We start from the raw sequence: 22064 nt of genomic DNA on the forward strand, positions 1-22064 counted from the left end.
GGGGCTGTGTCAGAGCTGACAGGGCTTTTGGAGTTGGGAATACTGCCTTAGTCCCAGAAAGGTCCCAGTGTCCTCTCTCTATGCCACCCTTATCGGGGATCATCCAGATGAAAGCCTGGGCTTTGGTCTGACACAGTTCCCTTTGTGCTGCCCGGAGGGATGCGGGAAAGATCCTGAGACCGAAGAGAGGCAGAGGGTGAGTGGTACTTTAAGCCATGGGAAGTGTGTTGAGCCGTAGTGTTTCTTAAATGTGTTGAGTGTCAAGGAGCACTGCTATTTGTGTGCTCTGTGTAGGGTGCTCGGAAAAGGATGTGGACATTTCGAAAGAGTGCTGGAGCCAAAGATGCTTCCTGGGGCTTCAACATGTAGGGCCTTGTTGTGACATCTGAATACCATAGGATGGATGGATGGCAAGGCATGCCTCTGCTCTGCCACAATTGCTTGATGAAGGCTGTCCCTCAGATGCATGCTGCTTGTTGCTGGGTCAAATGAAGAAGTTGTGCTCCTGGGTGCGCAAAAGTCTACAGGACCTGATGACTTGCTTGCACAGATGCTGAGGGACGTGCCTGATGTCTTTGTAAGGCCCTTTTCAGTTGACCCTGTAAGGTCCTGGTGAATCGAAGTGATTCCTGAAGAATGGAAGAGACTCATCTCCCTCCTGCGTTCAAGAAATGAAGAAGGAAGCTGAGAGAAACTTCAGGCTGGTTGACCTGATGTTAGTCAGTGGGGAGGAAGTGAAGGCAATCCTCGCAGAAAGCAGTGGATTTACAAAGCCACCTCAGTTTCCTCTACACGGAAGTGATGTGCCTGGTGGATGACGGGGGGCCGTGACAGTTGATTGCCTTGCCTTTAGTAAAGGCATTGAGGCTTCCTGCCATGACGCGATCCCAGAGAAACTGTCAAAGAGGACGCAGGGGTGGGCTTGAAAGTGGCTGAATGCAGCGGTGTGGTGAAGTGCCCCGATTGTGTCAAGGCTTGGTAGTAAGGCCAGCCCTGTTCAGCGCCTGCATTAAAAAGCTGGGCGATGGTAGAGATCCCAGTGAGTTTGTAAATGGTAGAAGATGGGAAGGAGCAGCAGATGGCCCAGGGGAATAGTCCTCGTTTGTGAAGGATGTGGAGAGGCTGGGTTGTGTGTCCCAGAGGGACATGCAGAGGCAGCAGGAGAGGAAGGTGAAGTCCTGCAGATGGGAAGCAGTAACAGGGAGCAATGGAAATGAGAGGGTGGCAGCCAGCTTTGCTGAGAAGGACCTGGGTTTTGCTGTTGGCGAGCAAGGTGATGGTAGGGCAACAACGCAGCCGTGTGACAAAAGAGTTCATCGTTCTCCAGAAGGCCATTGGGAAGAGCATCGCTAGCACGCTGGAGGATGCACTCTTTTATTTCTGCTGACTGCAGGTGATTCAAGTTTATGTTTTCCAGGTGGAAGACAGACATGGCTATGGTGGAGCAGTTCCAGTGCAGGGCTTCCCCAGTGCTGATGGTCCTGGAGCTTCCTTCCAATGTGGAGAAGCTGAGACAGCAGGCAGTTTTGAGTCGGGACACAAGGATACTCTTGATAGATCTTGTCCTTGTGTATAAATCCCAGATGTTAGGGAAGGATGAGAAGAGAGCCAGCCCTTTTTCATGACCGTCTGCTGCCAGAAGAAAGGACAGGGGACAGCACTGAATTTGAACCTTCCCTGGAAGAGAAAGGAAGCTTTTCCCAGTGTGAGGGGGGCAAGCGGTAGAGCAGGTTACCCAGCAGAATAATTGGTGTAGTCCCTGTCCTTTGAGATACTGAAAGTATGGGCTGTGTTCCCTGTCTGACAGCTGTACCTGAGTGTGCTTGAGCGGGACAGTAGGACAGTGTGGTCACTACAAATTCTTTAACAGGTAAAGGATTCTGTGTCTATGTTTTTTTGGTCATTATGGGAGAATCCTGCTGGGGTGTGCTGCCATGGAGAGGTTGTTTCAGTGGACATGGGCAGAAGGGCGTTGGTGTGCCCAAGAGTTTGTGTGGGCAAGCATGGATGTTGCGTGATGTGCTGGAAGCCCAGTTGCTGTCCCAGCTGTTCTTGCTGGTACCATTTGTGGCAGGGGAGGTCATGGGGCCCCCTTGGTCCCATCCTAATGGCCTCTTGAGCCGTGTCTTTGGAATGGGAGAAGTGTGAAGAGCATTTGTTGAAGAAAGGATGGAGAGAATTCTGAGGCTGGTGTGCAAGAGAACTTTATTGAGGAAAATACATGAAAGGAAGGAACACAAAGACTGAAAGCCATGGCCTTAAGTGCATGTAGCATGACCATTAGCATCACTGTAGAGAAAGAAAAGGATTTAGAGAAGTATGTTCAAGACATTAAATTTTTCAGAGGCCGTCCTTGTAAGCAGTGTTGCCAGGTCCCCTTCCCTGCTTGCTTCTTTGTTACAACGACTGAAGAGCCATGGTTGAAGAGCTGCTGATGCCATGTGCTGTCAGTGACCCAGAGGTGCCTGGTCAGTGCGTGAGGCGCGTTGCAGGGTGCAGGTGTTTGGTGTCAGGGTGTGGGCGCAGGCCCTTAGCAGGGGTAGCGGGCTCTGCCGCCGTTGAAGCAGCCCAGGCCTCCGAAGCCGAAGCCGCCGGAGGAGATGGACACTCCCTGGGCGTCGAGGGCGCTGCCCACGGCAGCTGATGCGGAGGATCCGACGGCGGTGTTCTGGGGGAAGGAGCTGAGGATGGGTCCCGGCAGGGTGACCACGACGGTGGAGGGCTGGATGACGACTTGGGAGTCCTGGCACTGCCTGACACAGGGCTCGTTGCAGCTGTTAGCCAGCGGGGTGGGTCCGCAGGGGCGGCAGAGGTTGTAGCAGGACATGGCTGTGGGGTGGAGGGTCTCTGCAAGAGAAGGTGTTGGGTGTGAATGGGGGTTTTGTGGGTGTAAGGAGCTGTGCTGCGGTGACCAAGGGAGAAGGGATTAGTGGGTTCAGGTGCAGGGAGTGTGGCTGTGGGGTGGTGCAAGATCTGGAGGCAGAGGAGTTGTGGAGAACTTGGCCTGGTGGGGCATGGATTCAAGGGAATGGGGTTGCAGACTCACCTGGAAGAACACAGAGGAGAAGGTGTCAGGAGAGTGGTGTGAGCTAGTGAGGCCCAGGGCCGGCTTTTATGCTGCTGTGTGAGTGCCTGAGGGCTTGGAGAGAGCCTCTGCGCATGGCAGCATTGTGCAGTGAGCAGCTCTTGCGTGCCAGAGCCTGGCCAGTCATGAGGTAGGGTGTGTTTGCCTTCTGCAGCTCTCACTTTTCATTACCTTTTGTTGTGGATTTGATCCTTTGACCTTGTCGGCAGTTTTTAAGGGAAAATGACTATTTTGTTGCATTTACTTGGAAGGTGTGTCTCATGATGGTGGCTGGGAGATGCATCTGAGGCATGGAAGAGTTGTGGTCTCAGGAGTGAGGTCACAGCATAGCACTGATGTAGGGTGGTTTGTGTGGTGCCTTGTGTGTTGTGGATCCCATTTTGCGGTATGGAAGTCTGAAACGGACGCTGTGGGATCACTGTGGAGTTGAATGTCAGTTGTCTGAGGCCGTTTCTCTGCATGGCCTTTGATGGTTGCCGTGAGGATTAGGAGATTGCATAGGGAAATTGGAAGCATGCATGCTACGTGGAGATGCAGCCGTGATCCGCTCCCGGCCATGTGGTCAAGCACATGGCTGAAGGTTGCAGGCTGTAGAATGATAGCATGATAGAATCGCAAGGTTGGAAAGGACCGACAAGATCATCTAGTCCAACCGTCCTCCCACCACCATTGCTATCACAAGCCCCTAAATCATATCTCATGGCCCCGTTCCGTTCAGCTGAGGTGAGTGCTCTGTGGCTTGCTGCTGAGGTGAATAGCGCTTGTTGCTAAGGAAGATGAAGAGAAGTAGGGTGGACGTGCTCAAGGCTGTGAGGTCGGCCTGGTTCTAGCCATGAATGCTGAGGGAGCCATGAGATGTCCTTGCAAGGGTGCCGTCATTTGTCTTGGAGAGGTCAGAGTGCCTGGGAGGGGCTTGTGATGTGCGGGACAGAGCTCATAGCCCTGCTGTCTTGAAGGAGAAGGAAGAAGGAAGAGTGGCAAAATAGATATCTGTGGAAGTGTCCTGTGCCGCTGGGGAAGCGAAGAGGAAATCCCGGACTGTGTTGCCATATGCCAGAGGAAGAAGAAGATGATGGGGAGTGCTCAATGTGGATAGCTGTCATGGGATTCCCTCCGACTGGCTCAGAAGTGGTGGGAATAGAGAGCACGAAAGGGCAAACCTACCTGCGTTTTTCTACTTTGAAGTGAGCAGCTTTGCGCATAAGGGCGTGTAGTGCCTTTGCCTTTAGCGAAGGCTTTGAGGTTTTCTCCCTGGATGTGCTGATGGGCAAAGGGTGTGCAATCTGTACAGGGAAATGGATGCTGAGTTGGTCTGTAAAGTGGCTGACCACAAGGGTCCGGAGGTCTGAGGTGAGTAAAGCAGAGTCGTGATGTTGTGAGTTCGTAGCTGTTTTGGCCAAGACAGGAAAGTGAGGCCAGTGCTGTTCAGTATCGTCATGAAAAGCCAGGGTGATGGGAGTGGAGCTGAGTGTGGACAGCCTGCTATTCCTGACTGCACTTGAGCAGTGCAATTGGACGATTTCCCTTTCTCTGTAGAAGATAATATGTGATGAGCAGAATGCCATCTGCTAGCCACCAGTGCTCTTGTTGACAAGGTGACGTGGTTGCAAGAGGAGGTCGTGGGGCCTCTGGGACCCAACACGTTCATGTCTAGAGCCATGTCTTTGTAGTGGGTGAAATGGAAAGAGCATTAAGCAAAGGAATGAAGAGGAGGAATCTGCTGCTGGCATGCATGAGAACTTTATTGAGGAAAACACACTAAAAGGAAGGATCCACTTGGGGATCACCAAGTGGAAAGGTCACGATGTAAGGTGCAAAGACAGAAGGAAGTAAGTGCCCTCATGTTTGCAGACGGCCTGTTCCGAGGCTGTTCGCTGCTTGCTTGTTTTGTGCCATGAGAAGAAGATCCATGGCTGGTGTGGCCTTGTGCCATGGGTGAGACAGAGACGTGAGCTCAGTGCGTGAGGCGCGTTGCAGGGTGCAGGTGTTTGGTGTCAGGGTGTGGGCGCAGGCCCTTAGCAGGGGTAGCGGGCTCTGCCGCCGTTGAAGCAGCCCAGGCCTGCGAAGCCGAAGCCGCCGGAGGAGATGGACACTCCCTGGGCGTCGAGGGCGCTGCCCACGGCAGCTGATGCGGAGGATCCGACGGCGGTGCTCTGGGGGAAGGAGCTGAGGATGGGTCCCGGCAGGGTGACCAGCACGGCAGGAGGCTGGATGACGACTTGGGAGTCCTGGCACTGCCTGACACAGGGCTCGTTGCAGCTGTTAGCCAGCGGGGTGGGTCCGCAGGGGCGGCAGAGGTTGTAGCAGGACATGGCTGTGGGGTGGAGGGTCTCTGCAAGAGAGGGTGTTGGGTGAGTGCAGGGTTTTGAGGAGTGAGGGAAGAAATGCCGTAAGTTTCTCAGGCAGCGGGGAGGCCTGGTTTGGGGTTATGAGGAGCATGACAGAGAGGAGGTGGAAGGGTTACAGAGTTCGGAGGCAGAGCAAGGTATGTAGATTTTGGCCAGGTGGGGTGGCCAAAGAAAGGCAGCAAGGGGTTCAGGCTCACCTGGAGGTTTGCAGAGGAGAAAGGTGTCAGGAGAGTGGTGTGAGGGAGCGAGGCCCAGGGCCGGCTTTTATGCTGCTGTGTGAGTGCCTGAGGGCTTGGAGAGAGCCTCTGCGCATGGCAGCACTGTGCAGGGAGCAGCTCTTGCATCACCTAGTGTTGCCAGTCATGGGATGTGTGTTCTTCTTCCGGCAACTCTGCCTCTTTGCGTCCTTCTCTTGAGGACGTGTCCTTCTGACAGCAGCGGCCCCTTTCAAGTGAGAATGTTGGAGTGTTCTTGCACGTTCGAGTCAGGGCACGCGGAAGTAGTGGCCAAAGCTCAGAATGGGAGCAGTGTTGACAGTGAGGTCATTGCTTGGCCTTTGTGCTCTCTGCTTTGTGTCTTTGTTGTTAGAGGAGTTGCCAATTCCAGATCTCCTTGGAAGCCTGGTCTGGGCATTCTAGGTATCCTGGTTTTGAAATCATGGCACTTCCCTTTCTGAGATGAATGTCCATGTCATTCCCCAAGGGAACCTAATAGGCATAATTTCTGTCATCTTCATCAAAGTTATTCTTAATGTTTCCCGCCAAATTCTCCTGGAGAAAATCTCCAGCATGTATCTACAAAAATTCATCATACGCTGTGTGCACAGGTGGCTCCCAAGTCCAACTCAGAGGCTTTTTTAGATTTGGTTCCATCAGGCAGGTGACCAGTCTGGTGTCAGGTTACCCAGAGCTGCGTGTTGAGATTTGTTCTCTTCCATGCCTTTCTAAATGATCTGGATGCAGGAGTCAAATGCATACATATTAAGAAGTTTTTAGTTGATCCTGACTAGGGATGAGCTGTTGACTCTCTCAGTATTAGGGAGGCCTTGGGAGAGCTCTTGAGAGACCAGGGGGCTGGGCAGTCACCAATGGCACAAAGTTTAATGAGGGCAAGAGCTTGATTGTCCACCTGGCATTGAGATACCCAGAGGATACTTGGGTATTTGGGATGAGAGACTAAAGAGCAGCCCCCCAGAAAGAGATCAGGAGGTTCTGTTTGATGGCAAGTTGATTCTGAGTCAGCAGTCTGGCCTGGCAGCCAACATGGCTGACCGTACCTGGGATGCATCAAGATGAGAAGTGCCAGTGGTAGAGGGTAGGGTCGTCGCACTCTGCTGTGTGCTGGTGTGGCCTCACCTCAAGTACTGTGCTCATCTTTGGCTTCAGTGGTACGAGACAAGGGGAGAGAAGAGCCAACAGAGCAGTGCTGGATCGCAGGGCTGATGCCAGTGGGATGGAGTTGCACAGGACCACGTGCCGGGTCCTGCACTTTGGCCACAAAAATCCAGGCAAAGCTGCAGGCTTGGGGCAGAGCGTCTGGAAGGCTGTCTAGAGGAAACGGACCTGGGGGCATTGGTTGATTCTCAACTGAACGTGAGCCAGCAGTGTGCCCGTATAACCAAGAGGGCGTCCTGGCTTGTATCAGAAATAGTGTGGCCAGCGGGAGCAGGGAAGCGATCATCCCTCTGTACTCTGACCTGGTGAGGCCGCAGCTTGAGTGCTGTGTTCAGATGTGGGCCGCTCAGTGCAAGAAAGGCATCGAGGCCCTGGAGTGTGTTGAGGGCTGGAGAATGAGTCAGGTAAGTGGTGTGGAGCACAAGTCTTATGGGGAGCGGCTGAGAGGGCACAGATTGTTTAGTGTGGAGAAGAGGAGGCTCAGGGGTCACCTTGTGGCTCTCTACAACTACCTGAAAGGAGGTTGTGTTGAGGTGGGGCTTTGTCTCTTCTCCCGGGTAACTAGCAACTGGTCTAGAGGGAATGGCCTCAAGTTGTGGCCGAGGAGATGGAGGTTGGGCATTAGGAAGTACTTCTGTGACAGAGTGATCAGGTGCTGGAACAGGCTGCCCAAGGAGGTGCTGGAGTCACTGACCGTGGATGTGTTCAAGAAACATTTCGATGTTGTAGTGAGGGACGTGGTTTCCTGGGAAATATTGGTGAAAGGAATACGGCTCGTCTGCATGTCTTTGCCAACCTTGGTGATTCCATGATTCTGAGTCCAAAGGCCCTGCTGTGTTGCAGCCACAAATGCTGAGGGTCCAGTCTGATGTCTTGTTTGCACTGATGGCTGTTGTCTTAGAAAGGTGACGATAATGAGGAGATGATCCAGAAAACGGGGAGAGCTTCATCCCCCTCCTGTCTTCAAGAAATGAAGAAGGAAGGTGTGAGGCTCTGCACGCTGGTTGGCCTGACATTAGTCAGTGGGAAGGAGGTGAAGGAAATCCTTGCTGAAAGTAGTGCCGAGCACGGAGTGGATAGGATGTGATGGGAATAGAGAGCACGGATGTACAGCCCCACCTGAGTTTCTTTGTCACTGACGTGTCCAGCTTTGTGCATGAGGGGCTACAGGGACACTTGATGACTTTGTTGTTAGGGATCGCTTGGAGGCTTCCTCACATGATGTGCTGGTAACACACAATCTGTGATCTCCTCAGGTAAATGGATGCTGAGGTGGACTATAAAGTGGATGAACACAGGGGCCTGGTGGTCTGAGGCGAATAAAACAGAGTTGTGATGTGGTGATTTGATAGCTGTATAAACCAAGATGAGGAAATCAGGCCAATGCTGTTCAGTATCTTCATGAAAAGCCAGGGTGATGGGAGTGCAGCTGACTGTGGACAGCCTGCTATTCCTGACTGCACTTGAGCAGTGCAATTGGACGATTTCCCTTTCTCTGTAGAAGATAATATGTGATGAGCAAAATGCCATCTGCTAGCCACCAGTGCTCTTGTTGACAAGGTGACGTGGTTGCAAGAGGAGGTCGTGGGGCCCTTTCGGATCCAACACGTTCATGTCTAGAGCCATGTCTTTGTAGTGGGTGAAATGGAAAGAACATTAAGCAAAGGAATGAAGAGGAGGAATCTGCTGCTGGCATGCATGAGAACTTTATTGAGGAAAACACACTAAAAGGAAGGATCCACTTGGGGATCGCCAAGTGGAAAGGTCACGATGTAAGGTGCAAAGACAGAAAGAAGTAAGTGCCCTCATGATTGCAGACGGCCTGTTCTGAGGCTGTTCCCTGCTTGTTTGTTTTGTGCCATGAGAAGAAGATCCATGGCTGGTGTGGCCTTGTGCCATGGGTGAGACAGAGACGTGAGCTCAGTGCGTGAGGCGCGTTGCAGGGTGCAGGTGTTTGGTGTCAGGGTGTGGGCGCAGGCCCTTAGCAGGGGTAGCGGGCTCTGCCGCCGTTGAAGCAGCCCAGGCCTCCGAAGCCGAAGCCGCCGGAGGAGATGGACACTCCCTGGGCGTCGAGGGTGCTGCCCACGGCAGCTGATGCGGAGGATCCGACAGCGGTGTTCTGGGGGAAGGAGCTGAGGATGGGTCCCGGCAGGGTGACCACGACAGTGGAGGGCTGGATGATGACTTGGGAGTCCTGGCACTGCCTGACACAGGGCTCGTTGCAGCTGTTAGCCAGCGGGGTGGGTCCGCAGGGGCGGCAGAGGTTGTAGCAGGACATGGCTGTGGGGTGGAGGGTCTCTGCAAGAGAGGGCGTTGGGTGAGTGGAGTGTGTTAAGGGGTGAGTGAAGCAATGGCGTTGGGTTCCCAGGCAGTGGGGAGGCCTGGTTGTGTGGAGCATGACAGAGAGGAGGTGGAAGGGTTACAAAGTTTGAGGGCAGAGGAAGGAATGGAGAGGTTGGCCAGGTGGGGTGGCCAAAGAAAGGCAGCGGAAGGTTCAGGCTCACCTGGAGGTTTGCAGAGGAGAAGGTGTCAGGAGAGTGGTGTGAGGGAGCGAGGCCCAGGACTGGCTTTTATGCTGCTGCGTGAGTGCCTGAGGGCTTGGAGAGAGCCTCTGCGCATGGCAGCATTGCGTGCCACAAACAGCTCTTGCGTGCCAATGCTTGACCAGTGATGACACGATGCTTTTTTGTCTTCCCAAAATGCTGCCTTTTCATTTCCTTCTCTTGTGGTTGTGTTCCTTTGACCCTGTTGGCAGTGTTCACTTGGGACTGGGATTTGAGTCCATACGTGCTGAAAGTGTGAGTGGTGGGTGGGTATCAGGAGTGAGGTCACCGTGTGGCACTTGTGGTGTTGGTTTGTGGCTGTGTTGTGAGGTGTGTACGCCATGTCCTGGCATCCTTGTTAAGCTGCTCCAGGCTTCTGTGCCTCTTGGGCTTGGTGCCACTGGAATTGCATTCCCTCCTTCTTTGCCTTTGTCCCACGTGACAAAGCAGTCTTCAGCCCGTCTCCCGCTCCCCCTGGGAGCGCTGCCTGCTCAGGTGTCTGCTGCCCCTGGTGCCTGCAGAGGTGCAGCCGCAGAAAGGAGGCTGCCTGCTGTACGCCTGGGGTGGACAACCAGAGCAGGATGCTGTCCGTGTGGGGCTGTGTCAGAGCTGACAGGGCTTTTGGAGTTGGGAGTACTGCCTTAGTCCCAGAAAGGTCCCAGTGTCCTCTCTCTATGCCACCCTTATTGGGGATCATCCAGATGAAGCCTGGGCTTTGGTCTGACACAGTGCCGTCTGGAGTTCCCTTTGTGCTGCCCGGAGGGATGCGGGAAAGATCCTGAAACCGAAGAGAGGCAGAGGGTGAGTGGTACTTTAAGCCATGGGAAGTGTGTTGAGCCATAGTGTTTCTTAAATGTGTTGAGTGTCAAGGAGCACTGCTATTTGTGTGCTCTGTGTAGGGTGCTCGGAAAAGGATGTGGACATTTCGGAAGAGTGCTGGAGCCAAAGATGCTTCCTGGGGCTTCAACATGTAGGGCCTTGTTGTGACATCTGAATACCATAGGATGGATGGATGGCAAGGCATGCCTCTGCTCTGCCACAATTGCTTGATGAAGGCTGTCCCTCAGATGCATGCTGCTTGTTGCTGGGTCAAATGAAGAAGTTGTGCTCCTGGGTGCGCAAAAGTTTACAGGACCTGATGACTTGCTTGCACAGATGCTGAGGGACGTGCCTGATGTCTTTGTAAGGCCCTTTTCAGTTGAACCTGTAAGGTCCTGGTGAATCGAAGTGATTCCTGAAGAATGGAAGAGACTCATCTCCCTCCTGCGTTCAAGAAATGTAGAAGGAAGCTGAGAGAAACTTCAGGCTGATTGACCTGATGTTAGTCAGTGGGGAGGAGGTGAAGGCAATCCTCGCAGAAAGCAGTGGATTTACAAAGCCACCTCAGTTTCCTCTACACTGAAGTGATGTGCCTGGTGGATGACGGGGGGCCGTGACAGTTGATTGCCTTGCCTTTAGTAAAGGCATTGAGGCTTCCTGCCATGACGCGATCCCAGAGAAACTGTCAAAGAGGACGCAGGGGTGGGCTTGAAAGTGGCTGAATGCAGCGGTGTGGTGAAGTGCCCCAATTGTGTCAAGGCTTGGTAGTAAGGCCAGCCCTGTTCAGCGCCTGCATTAAAAAGCTGGGCGATGGTAGAGATCCCAGTGAGTTTGTAAATGGTAGAAGATGGGAAGGAGCAGCAGATGGCCCAGGTGAATAGTCCTCGTTTGTGAAGGATGTGGAGAGGCTGGGTTGTGTGTGCCAGAGGGACATGCAGAGGCAGCAGGAGAGGAAGGTGAAGTCCTGCAGATGGGAAGCAGTAACAGGGAGCAATGGAAATGAGAGGGTGGCAGCCAGCTTTCGTGAGAAGGACCTGGGTTTTGCTGTTGGCGAGCAAGGTGATGGTAGGGCAACAACGCAGCCGTGTGACAAAAGAGTTCATCGTTCTCCAGAAGGCCATTGGGAAGAGCATCGCTAGCACGCTGGAGGATGCACTCTTATTTTCTGCTCAGTGCAGGTGATTCAAGTTTAAGATTCCCAGGTGGAAGACAGACATGGCTATGGTAGAGCAGTTCCAGTGCAGGGCTTCCCCAGTGCTGATGGGCCTGGAGCTTCCTTCCGATGTGGAGAAGCTGAGACAGCAGGCAGTTTTGAGTCAGGACACAAGGATAGTCTTGATAGATCTTGTCCTTGTGTATAAATCCCAGATGTTAAGGAAGGATGAGAAGAGAGCCAGCCCTTTTGCATGACCGTCTGCTGCCAGAAGAAAGGACAGGGGACAGCACTGAATTTGAACCTTCCCTGGAAGAGAAAGGAAGCTTTTTACAGTGTGAGGGAGGCAAGCGGTAGAGCAGGTTACCCAGCAGAATAATTGGTGTAGTCCCTGTCCTTTGAGATACTGAAAGTATGGGCTGTGTTCCCGGTCTGACTGCTGTACCTGAGTGTGCTTGAGCGGGACAGTGGGACAGTGTGGTCACTACAAATTCTTTAACAGGTAAAGGATTCTGTGTCTATGTTCTTTTGGTCATTATGGGAGAATCCTGCTGGGGTGTGCTGCCATGGAGAGGTTGTTTCAGTGGACATGGGCAGAAGGGCGTTGGTGTGCCCAAGAGTTTGTGTGGGCAAGCATGGATGTTGCGTGATGTGCTGGAAGCCCAGTCGCTGTCCCGGCTGTTCTTGCTGGTACCATTTGTGGCAGGGGAGGTCATGGGGCCCCCTTGGTCCCATCCTAATGGCCTCTTGAGCCGTGTCTTTGGAATGGGAGAAGTGTGAAGAGCATTTGTTGGAGAAAGGATGGAGAGAATTCTGAGGCTGGTGTGCAAGAGAACTTTATTGAGGAAAATAGATGAAAGGAAGGAACACAAAGACTGAAAGCCATGGCCTTTAGTGCATGTAGCATGACCATTAGCATCACTGTAGAGAAAGAAAAGGATTTAGAGAAGTATGTTCAAGACATTAAATTTTTCAGAGGCCCTCCTTGTAAGCAGTGTTGCCAGGTCCCCTTCCCTGCTTGCTTCTTTGTTACAACGACTGAAGAGCCATGGTTGAAGAGCTGCTGATGCCATGTGCTGTCAGTGACCCAGAGGTGCCTGGTCAATGCGTGAGGCGCGTTGCAGGGTGCAGGTGTTTGGTGTCAGGGTGTGGGCGCAGGCCCTTAGCAGGGGTAGCGGGCTCTGCCGCCGTTGAAGCAGCCCAGGCCTCCGAAGCCGAAGCCGCCGGAGGAGATGGACACTCCCTGGGCGTCGAGGGCGCTGCCCACGGCAGCTGATGCGGAGGATCCGACGGCGGTGTTCTGGGGGAAGGAGCTGAGGATGGGTCCCGGCAGGGTGACCAGCACGGCAGGAGGCTGGATGACGACTTGGGAGTCCTGGCACTGCCTGACACAGGGCTCGTTGCAGCTGTTAGCCAGCGGGGTGGGTCCGCAGGGGCGGCAGAGGTTGTAGCAGGACATGGCTGTGGGGTGGAGGGTCTCTGCAAGAGAGGGTGTTGGGAGAGCAGAGGGTGTTAAGGGGTGAGTGAAGCAATGGCGTTGGGTTCCCAGGCAGCGGGGAGGCCTGGTTGTGGGGAGCATGACAGAGAGGAGGTGGAAGGGTTGCAGAGTTTGGTGGCAGAGCGAGGTATGGAGAGTTTGGCCAGGTGGGGTGGCGAAAGAAAGGCAGCAAGGGGTTCAGGCTCACCTGGAGGCTTGCAGAGGAGAAGGTGTCAGGAGAGTGGTGTGAGGGAGCGAGGCCCAGGGCCGGCTTTTATGCTGCTGTGTGAGTGCCTGAGGGCTTGGAGAGAGCCTCTGCGCATGGCAGCATTGTGCAGTGAGCAGCTCTTGCATCACCTAGTGTTGCCAGTCATGGGATGTGTGTTCTTCTTCCGGCAACTCTGCCTCTTTGCATCCTTCTCTTGAGGACGTGTCCTTCTGACAGCAGCGGCACCTTTCAAGTGAGAATGTTGGAGTGTTCTTGCACGTTCGAGTCAGGGCACGCGGAAGTAGTGGCCAAAGCACAGAATGGGAGCAGTGTTGACAGTGAGGTCATTGCTTGGCCTTTGTGCTCTCTGCTTTGTGTCTTTGTTGTTAGAGGAGTTGCCAATTCCAGATCTCCTTGGAAGCCTGGTCTGGGCATTCTAGGTATCCTGGTTTTGAAATCATGGCACTTCCCTTTCTGAGATGAATGCCCATGTCATTCCTCAAGGGAACCTAATAGGCGTAATTTCTGTCATCTTCATCAAAGTTATTCTTAATGTTTCCCGCCAAATTCTCCTGGAGAAAATCTCCAGCATGTATTTACAAAAATTCATCATACGTTGCGTGAACGGGTGGCTCCCAAGTCCAACTCAGAGGCTTTTTTAGATTTGGTTCCATCAGGCAGGTGACCAGTCTGGTGTCAGATTACCCAGAGCTGTGTGTTGGGATCTGTTCTCTTCCACGTCTTACTAAATGATCTGGATGCAGGAGTCAAATGCATACAAATTAAGAAGCTTTTGGATGATCCTGACTAGGGATGAGCTGTTGACCCTCTCAGTATTAGGGAGGCCTTGGGAGAGCTCTTGAGAGACCAGGGGGCTGGGCAATCACCAATGGCACGACGTTCAATGAGATCAAGAGCTTGATTCTGCACCTGGCATTGGGATACCCAGGAGATATCTAGGTATTTGGGGATGAGAGATATAAGAGCACAGAAAGAGATAAGGAGGTTCTGTTTGATGGCAAGTTGATTCTGAGTCAGCAGAGTGGCCTGGCAGCCAACATGGCTGACCGTACCTGGGATGCATCAAGATGAGAAGTGCCAGTGGGAGAGGGTAGGGTCGTCCCACTCTGCTGTGTGCTGGTGTGGCCTCACCTCAAGTACTGTGCTCATCTTTGGCTTCAGCGGTACGAGACAAGGGGAGAGAAGAGCCAACAGTGCAGTGCTGGATCACAGGGCTGATGCCAATGGGATGGAGTTGCACAAGACCACGTACCGGGTCCTGCACTTTGGCCACAAAACTCCAGGCAACGCTGCAGGCTTGGGGCAGAGCGTCTGGAAGGCTGTCTAGAGGAAACGGACCTGGGGGGATTGGTTGATTCTCAACTGAACATGAGCCAGCAGTGTGCCCGTATAACCAAGAGGGCGTCCTGGCTTGTATCAGAAATAGTGTGGCCAGCGGGAGCAGGGAAGCGATCATCCCTCTGTACTCTGCTCTGGTGAGGCCACAGCTTGAGTGCTGTGTTCAGATGTGGGCCGCTCAGTGCAAGAAAGGCATCGAGGCCCTGGAGTGTGTTGAGGGCTGGAGAATGAGTCAGGTAAGTGGTGTGGAGCACAAGTCTTATGGGGAGCGGCTGAGAGGGCACAGATTGTTTAGTGTGGAGAAGAGGAGGCTCAGGGGTCACCTTGTTGCTCTCTACAACTACCTGAAAGGAGGTTGTGTTGAGGTGGGGCTTTGTCTCTTCTCCCGGGTAACTAGCGACTGGTCTAGAGGGAATGGCCTCAAGTTGTGGCCGAGGAGATGGAGGTTGGGCATTAGGAAGTACTTCTGTGACAGAGTGATCAGGTGCTGGAACGGGCTGCCCAAGGAGGTGCTGGAGTCACTGACCGTGGATGTGTTCAAGAAACATTTCGATGTTGTAGTGAGGGACGTGGTTTCCTGGGAAATATTGGTGAACGGAGTACGGCTCGTCTGCACGTCTTTGCCAACCTTGGTGATTCCATGATTCTGAGTCCAAAGGCCCTGCTGTGTTGCAGCCACAAATGCTGAGGGTCCAGTCTGATGTCTTGTTTGCACTGATGGCAGTTATCTTAGAAAGGTGACGATAATGAGGAGATGATCCAGAAAACGGGAAGAGCTTCATCCCCCTCCTGTCTTCAAGAAATGAAGAAGGAAGGTGTGAGGCTCTGCACGCTGGTTGGCCTGACATTAGTCAGTGGGAAGGAGGTGAAGGAAATCCTTGCTGAAAGTAGTGCCGAGCACGGAGTGGATAGGATGTGATGGGAATAGAGAGCACGGATGTACAGCCTGAGTTTCTTTTTCACTGAGGTGTCCAGCTTTGTGCATGAGGGGCTACAGGGACACTTGATGACTTTGTTGTTAGGGATCGCTTGGAGGCTTCCTCACATGATGTGCTGGTAGACACACAATCTGTGATCTCCTCAGGCAAATGGATGCTGAGGTGGACTATAAAGTGGCTGAACACAGGGGCCTGGTGGTCTGAGGCGAATAAAACAGAGTTGTGATGTGGTGATTTGATAGCTGTATAAACCAAGATGAGGAAATCAGGCCAATGCTGTTCAGTATCTTCATGAAAAGCCAGGGTGATGGGAGTGCAGCTGACTGTGGACAGCCTGCTATTCCTGACTGCACTTGAGCAGTGCAATTGGACTACTTCCCTTTCTCTGTAGAAGATAATATGTGATGAGCAGAATGCCATCTGCCAACCACCAGTGCTCTTGTTGACAAGGTGACGTGGTTGCAAGAGGAGGTCGTGGGGCCCTTTTGGATCCAACACGTTCATGTCTAGAGCCATGTCTTTGTAGTGGGTGAAATGGAAAGAACATTAAGCAAAGGAATGAAGAGGAGGAATCTGCTGCTGGCATGCATGAGAACTTTATTGAGGAAAACACACTAAAAGAAAGGATCCACTTGGTGATCGCCAAGTGGAAAGGTCACGATGTAAGGTGCAAAGACAGAAGGAAGTGCCCTCATGATTACAGACGGCCTGTTCCGAGGCTGTTCCCTGCTTGCTTGTTTTGTGCCATGAGAAGAAGATCCATGGCTGGTGTGGCCTTGTGCCATGGGTGAGACAGAGACGTGAGCTCAGTGCGTGAGGCGCGTTGCAGGGTGCAGGTGTTTGGTGTCAGGGTGTGGGCGCAGGCCCTTAGCAGGGGTAGCGGGCTCTGCCGCCGTTGAAGCAGCCCAGGCCTCCGAAGCCGAAGCCGCCGGAGGAGATGGACACTCCCTGGGCGTCGAGGGCGCTGCCCACGGCAGCTGATGCGGAGGATCCGACGGCGGTGTTCTGGGGGAAGGAGCTGAGGATGGGTCCCGGCAGGGTGACCAGCACGGCAGGAGGCTGGATGACGACTTGGGAGTCCTGGCACTGCCTGACACAGGGCTCGTTGCAGCTGTTAGCCAGCGGGGTGGGTCCGCAGGGGCGGCAGAGGTCGTAGCAGGACATGGCTGTGGGGTGGAGGGTCTCTGCAAGAGAGGACGTTGGGTGAGTGCAGGGTGTTAAGGTGTGAGGGAAGCAATGCCGTAAGTTTCTCAGGCAGCGGGGAGGCCTGATTTGGGGTTGTGGGGAGCATGACAGAGAGGAGGTGGAAGGGTTGCAGAGTCTGGGGACAGAGCAAGATATGGAGATTTTGGCCAGGTGGGGTGGCGAAAGAAAGGCAGCGGAAGGTTCAGGCTCACCTGTAAGAGCTGGGAGGAGAAGGTGTCAGGAGAGTGGTGTGAGGGAGCGAGGCCCAGGGCCGGCTTTTATGCTGCTGTGTGAGTGCCTGAGGGCTTGGAGAGAGCCTCTGCGCATGGCAGCACTGTGCAGTGAGCAGCTCTTGCGTGCCAGATCTGGCCAGTCATGAGGTGAGGTGTGTTTGCCTTCCCACAACACTTCCTTTTCATTTCCTCGTGTTGTGGATTTGATCCTTTGACCCTGTCGGCACTTTTGAGTGTGACTGGAGTGACGAGGAAGGCGCATCTCTTGGAAGATGTTGGAAGGCTTGTGCAAAGCCTTGGAGGAGTGATGTGGTCTCGTTAGTGATGCCATCGTGTGCTACTCATGCAGTCGTGTTTGTGGCCACTTTGTGAGGTGCGGACCCCATTCCAGGCCTCCTTAGAGGGCTGTTCTGTGATTCCCAGATGCATTTGACATGAGACTCTGCTAGTTGCACTGCACTGCACTCCCTGCCTGCCTTCTTCTGAATTTGCTTTCCTTGAGCTTAGTGGTTGTCTTCTACATTGGGTGTGCTGTGTCAACACCTTGATTGCGTTTTTGCTTTGAAAATTGTGTTTTGGAGCAAGGAGGCAGGCTTTTTTGTGCTGTTTCAGCGTTGGGCCATCCATGATGGCTTTAATATTTTTAGCCAGAGCAGTACAATGTGTGGAGTTGAGATGCTGGGGTCGTTTATTGGTGGGTGTGTGAATGGATGAAGCAGCCATGAGCCCCTTCATGACCTCTTCTGGAGAAGATGGAGCAAAGTAGAAAGAGGGGCTGTTGAACGGGATGTGCCTAGGTGTGTGAGGCCTGCTTTCCGGGTGTCAGGCCGGAATGCTGAGGAAGCTGTGTGCAGCGGGTCCAGTGGAGGTCCTCAGAGAAGATCAAAGGAGTGGGCCGTGTTTACTGTGAAGAAAGGCTGATGGAGTTGGGCTTGTTCAGCCTGGAGAAGAGTTGGTTCCAGGGAGATCTGACGGTGGCCTTCCAGTACGTGAAGGGAGCTTTCAGGTGGGAGGGGAATCATCTTTTTACACGGTCTGCTTGCAATAGGAGGTTTAAAAGGATTGAGGAGAAATTTGGTTCAGATGTAAGGAAGAAATTTGTGACTCGGGTGCTGGGGAGGCCCTGGCACAGGCTGCCCGATCAACTTGTGCATTGTTCATACCTGGTTTTTCATTCAAGGCCAGGTTGGATGGGGCCCTGTTGGGAGGCTGTCGGCCCACAGAAGGGATGGTGGTTAAGATCCCTTCCAACCTTCACCGTTCTGCATTTGTATAATGGTGTGATTTGAGGCTGTGTCCCATGCCACACTCATGCAGAAGCTGAGGCAGTGTGGGTTCGACAAGTGGAGAGCTTCCGAGGTGGACGGAAAGGAGCTGGTGGAAGGCCTGGGCCCAGAGCCTTGTGATGGAGGGCAGTAAGTGTAGTTGGAGGTAAGTTCCTCCTGCTTACCAGTGGACTGTTAAGGATCTCCTCTCCATGCTGCGTCCTGCTCTTGCATCGCGTAGTGTTGCGTGTCATCTGTTATGAGTTGCTCTTCCAGCAATCTGCCTTTTTGCATCCTTGAGGATGCGTCCATTTGGCACTGGTGGCACGTTCCAAGTGAGAGTACTGGAGGGCAGGGGAGGGATTTGGCATGTTGGTGTGAGAGTATGCGGAAGATTCTGTGTCAAAGCACAGAACAGGAGTCAGTGAGGTCATGGCTTGGCACTTGTGCAATATGGTTTGTGCCTTTGTTGTTAGAGGAGCTGCCAATTGCAAGCAGCCGTGGAAGCCTGGTCTGGGCATTCTGGGTGTCCCAGATCGGAGAAGATGGCTCTTCCCTTTCTGAAATGAATACCCATGTCGTTCCCCAAGGGATCCTGAGAGGCATAATTTCTAAGGATTTCTGCCAAGATTTTCCTAGTTTTTCTGCATATGGTTCAGGGGAAAACGTCTAGCACAGAGATAGGCAAAGACAGTAAGCGTTGAGTGAACTGTTGCCTCACAAGTCCAACTCAAAGGCTTTTTTCAACTGTGGTTCTGCACCAGAGGGCAGTGGGCATGGAACAGGCTCCCTAAGGCAGTGCAGAAGCACCATGGCTGCTGGATTTCAAGACACGTTGGGCAATGCCTTCAGATCCACCATTTAATTTTGAAGGAGCGCAGTATGTTGGCATGAGTTGGACTCATATGTTTGTTGTTCAGAATGAGGGTTTCAGTAATTCCTCGGTGAACTCTGAGGACGCAGTCTCTCGTGGGCTGCAGACCTGATTTGTTTGTGGGGCTATTTGCATCCCCAATGGTAATGGAGTGTGTCAGGCTGTCCGTAGTGAAGAGAGTAAGAGTTCTTCGTGTTGTTTTTGGGCGTGCGTAATTCTTGGATTTGTGGAGATCAGGAAGGTTCTGCATGAGCTGAATGAAACTGTAGAGTTGCACCCATGAGTGGTGAGGGTCTGATGTGTTGACCATGCTGACATCAATTACGTTAGAAGGATCAGTGTAATGAGGAGCGGTTTCTGTAAACTGTAAGAGACTCTTGCTGTTCCCATCTTAAAGTAATGAAGAATGAAGACGGATGGAACTTCAGCCTGGTCAGCCTGACATTAGTCCTGGGGAAGGAGGTGGTGGAAATCCTCCCAGAAAGTACAGCCATGCACAGAATGGCTCAGAAGTTGTTGGAAGTAGAGAACCAAGTTGCACACGCCCACGTCAGATTTTCAGCAGTAAAGTGATTAGTTACGTGCATGAGGGGGTGAAGTGACATTTGATGCCCTTGCCTTTAGGAATGGCTTTGAGGAGCTATTGGGAATAGGTGAACGGTTGGACTGGATGATCTTTTAGGTCCTTTCCAACCTTGGTGATTCTATGATTCTATGAGGCTTCCTCCCATGACATGCTTTATAGACAAACTGTCAGCAAACTGCTCAGGTAAGTAGATGCTGAGATGTTCTTAGAAGTGTCTGAATGCAGGGATCTGGTGGTGTGGGAGGAGTGACAGAGACCTGATGTGGTGAGTTCAGAGTTGTCCAGACCAAGACGGGGAAGTGAATGAAAGGGAAGTGAACAGAATGACGTTCAGTGTCTTCACCAAACGCCTGGGTGCAGGGACTGGACGTGATTGTGGACAGCCTGCTATTGCTGACTGTGCTTGAGCGGGGCTGTTGCACTGTAGAAATCAAGACGATAGCACAAAAAGAAAAGATTCTGTGAGCATGTTGGTTGTAAATATGAGTGAATCTTGCCCAGGTGGAAAAGGAATCAAGTGTGTGCTGACACAGAGGTGTTGTATGAGAGAGCATGGGCAGAAGAGCGTCAATGTGGCGAAGACTTCATTAGTGTAGGAGTAGATAATGTATGATGTGCTGAAGGGCATGTGCTAGGCACCCAAGCTCTTGTTGGAGACGCGGTTGCAAGAGGAGGTGTTGGGGCCCTTTTGTAGCAGACCTGCTGGTTTCTAGAGCCAAGTGTTTGTAGTGGGTGAAGTGGAAAGGGCATTGTGCAAAGCAATGAAGAGAAGGAATCTGAGGCTGACGTGCAAGAGAACTTTATTGATGGAAAGACACTAAGAGGAAGGATCCACTTGGTGATCGCCAAGTGGAAAGAGCACAATTTCAAGTGCAAGGACAGAGGAAAGTTTAAACGGTCATGTTTCCAGGCAGCCTGGTCTGATGTTGTTCCATGCTTCCCTGTTTCATGCCCTAAAAAGAAGAGCCATAGCTGGTGAGCCCAAATGCGATCAGTGACCCAGAGGTGCCTGGTCAGTGCGTGAGGCGCGTTGCAGGGTGCAGGTGTTTGGTGTCAGGGTGTGGGCGCAGGCCCTTAGCAGGGGTAGCGGGCTCTGCCGCCATTGAAGCAGCCCAGGCCTCCGAAGCCGAAGCCGCCGGAGGAGATGGACACTCCCTGGGCGTCGAGGGCGCTGCCCACGGCAGCTGATGCGGAGGATCCGACGGCGGTGTTCTGGGGGAAGGAGCTGAGGATGGGTCCCGGCAGGGTGACCAGCACGGCAGGAGGCTGGATGACGACTTGGGAGTCCTGGCACTGCCTGACACAGGGCTCGTTGCAGCTGTTAGCCAGCGGGGTGGGTCCGCAGGGGCGGCAGAGGTTGTTGCAGGACATGGCTGTGGGGTGGAGGGTTTCTGCAAGAGAGGGTGTTGGGTGAGTGCAGGGTGTTAAGGTGTGAGGGAAGCAATGCCCTAAGTTTCTCAGGCAGCGGGGAGGCCTGATTTGGGGTTGTGGGGAGCATGACAGAGAGGAGCTGGAAGGGCTGCAGAGTTTGGGGGCAGCGGGGAATGGAGAATTTGGCCAGGTTGGGAAAAGGAGGGTAGCGGAAGGTTTGGGCTCACCTGGTGATTTGCAGAGGAGGAGGTGTCAGGAGAGTGGTGTGAAGGAGTGATGCACAGGACTGGCTTTTATGCTGCTGTGTGAGTGCCTGGGGGCTTGGAGAGAGCCTCTGCGCATGGCAGCAATGTTCAGTGAGCAGCTCTTGCATGCCAGAGCCTGGTCCATCATGCGATGGGGTGTGTTTGCCTTCTCACTACACTGCCTTTTCATTTGTTTGTGTGGTGGATTTGATTCTTTGACCCTGTCGGCAGTTTTTAAGTGTGAGTGAGTGTTTTGGTGGATTTATACACAAAGCATGTCTCATGGGGGTGGTTGGAAGATGGATCTAAAGCATGGGAGAGGTGTAGAACAGGGGATGAGGTCTTGCACAGCGCTTATTTTGTATGGTTTATGACTGCGTTGTGTGGTGGGGACCCCATTTCTTGGCACCCTAGCAAGGCTGCTCTGGACTTCCTGGGTGAGTTTGGCATGAGAGTTTATTGCTTGCATCGTATTTTCTGAGTGACTGCCTTCATCCCAATTTGGTTTCCATGTGCTTTGCCCTTCCGTTTCCCATTGGGTGTGCTGCACTGACATCTTGGTTCCCCCGTTTGTGCTTTCAAGTCCTTATTTGGGAATGGGGTTAGTGCATCTTTTGTGTAGTTTCAGCTATCCATTGTCCGTCATGGGGACAGGAGGTTGTTGAGGCTGAGGAGCGCTGTGTGTGTGAGCAGGACACGTCCTCTCAGGCAGGGTTCAGAGGTAGCAATCCCTGAGCTGAGGAGGAGTGGATTGGTCTGAAAGGCTGAAGCAGAGTTTGTGGGATCACTGCTGAGTTGAGTGTCAGTGGCTGAGACTATAACTTCTCTGCATAGGCTTTGATAGTTACAAGACGGATTTGGGGATTCCGTAGAGAAATTAGAATCATCCCTGCTGCATGGGCATGCAGTCATGAGCCTCTCCAGGCCATGTGGTCAAGGGCACAGCTGAGGAGTGCAAGGCATGCCCTGGTTCAGCTGAGG

General features: G+C 52.9%; 6 pseudogenes; all 6 read right to left on the minus strand.

The window, feature by feature from the left end:
* Positions 1 to 2530: 2530 nt before the first annotated feature.
* On the minus strand, positions 2531 to 3170 carry LOC125690705 (feather keratin 1-like; annotated as a pseudogene).
* Positions 3171 to 5100: 1930 nt separating this feature from the next.
* On the minus strand, positions 5101 to 5755 carry LOC125690937 (feather keratin 1-like; annotated as a pseudogene).
* A 3053-nt stretch (positions 5756 to 8808) lies between these two features.
* Positions 8809 to 9470, minus strand: LOC125690888 (feather keratin 1-like; annotated as a pseudogene).
* Positions 9471 to 12504: 3034 nt separating this feature from the next.
* Positions 12505 to 13151, minus strand: LOC125690881 (feather keratin 1-like; annotated as a pseudogene).
* Positions 13152 to 16191: 3040 nt separating this feature from the next.
* Positions 16192 to 16845, minus strand: LOC125690911 (feather keratin 1-like; annotated as a pseudogene).
* A 3696-nt stretch (positions 16846 to 20541) lies between these two features.
* Positions 20542 to 21189, minus strand: LOC125690936 (feather keratin 1-like; annotated as a pseudogene).
* Between the last annotated feature and the right edge of the window lie 875 nt (positions 21190 to 22064).

Source organism: Lagopus muta, chromosome 3 (genome assembly GCF_023343835.1).
Source record: "Lagopus muta isolate bLagMut1 chromosome 3, bLagMut1 primary, whole genome shotgun sequence".
Classification (NCBI taxonomy): Eukaryota; Metazoa; Chordata; class Aves; order Galliformes; family Phasianidae; genus Lagopus; species Lagopus muta.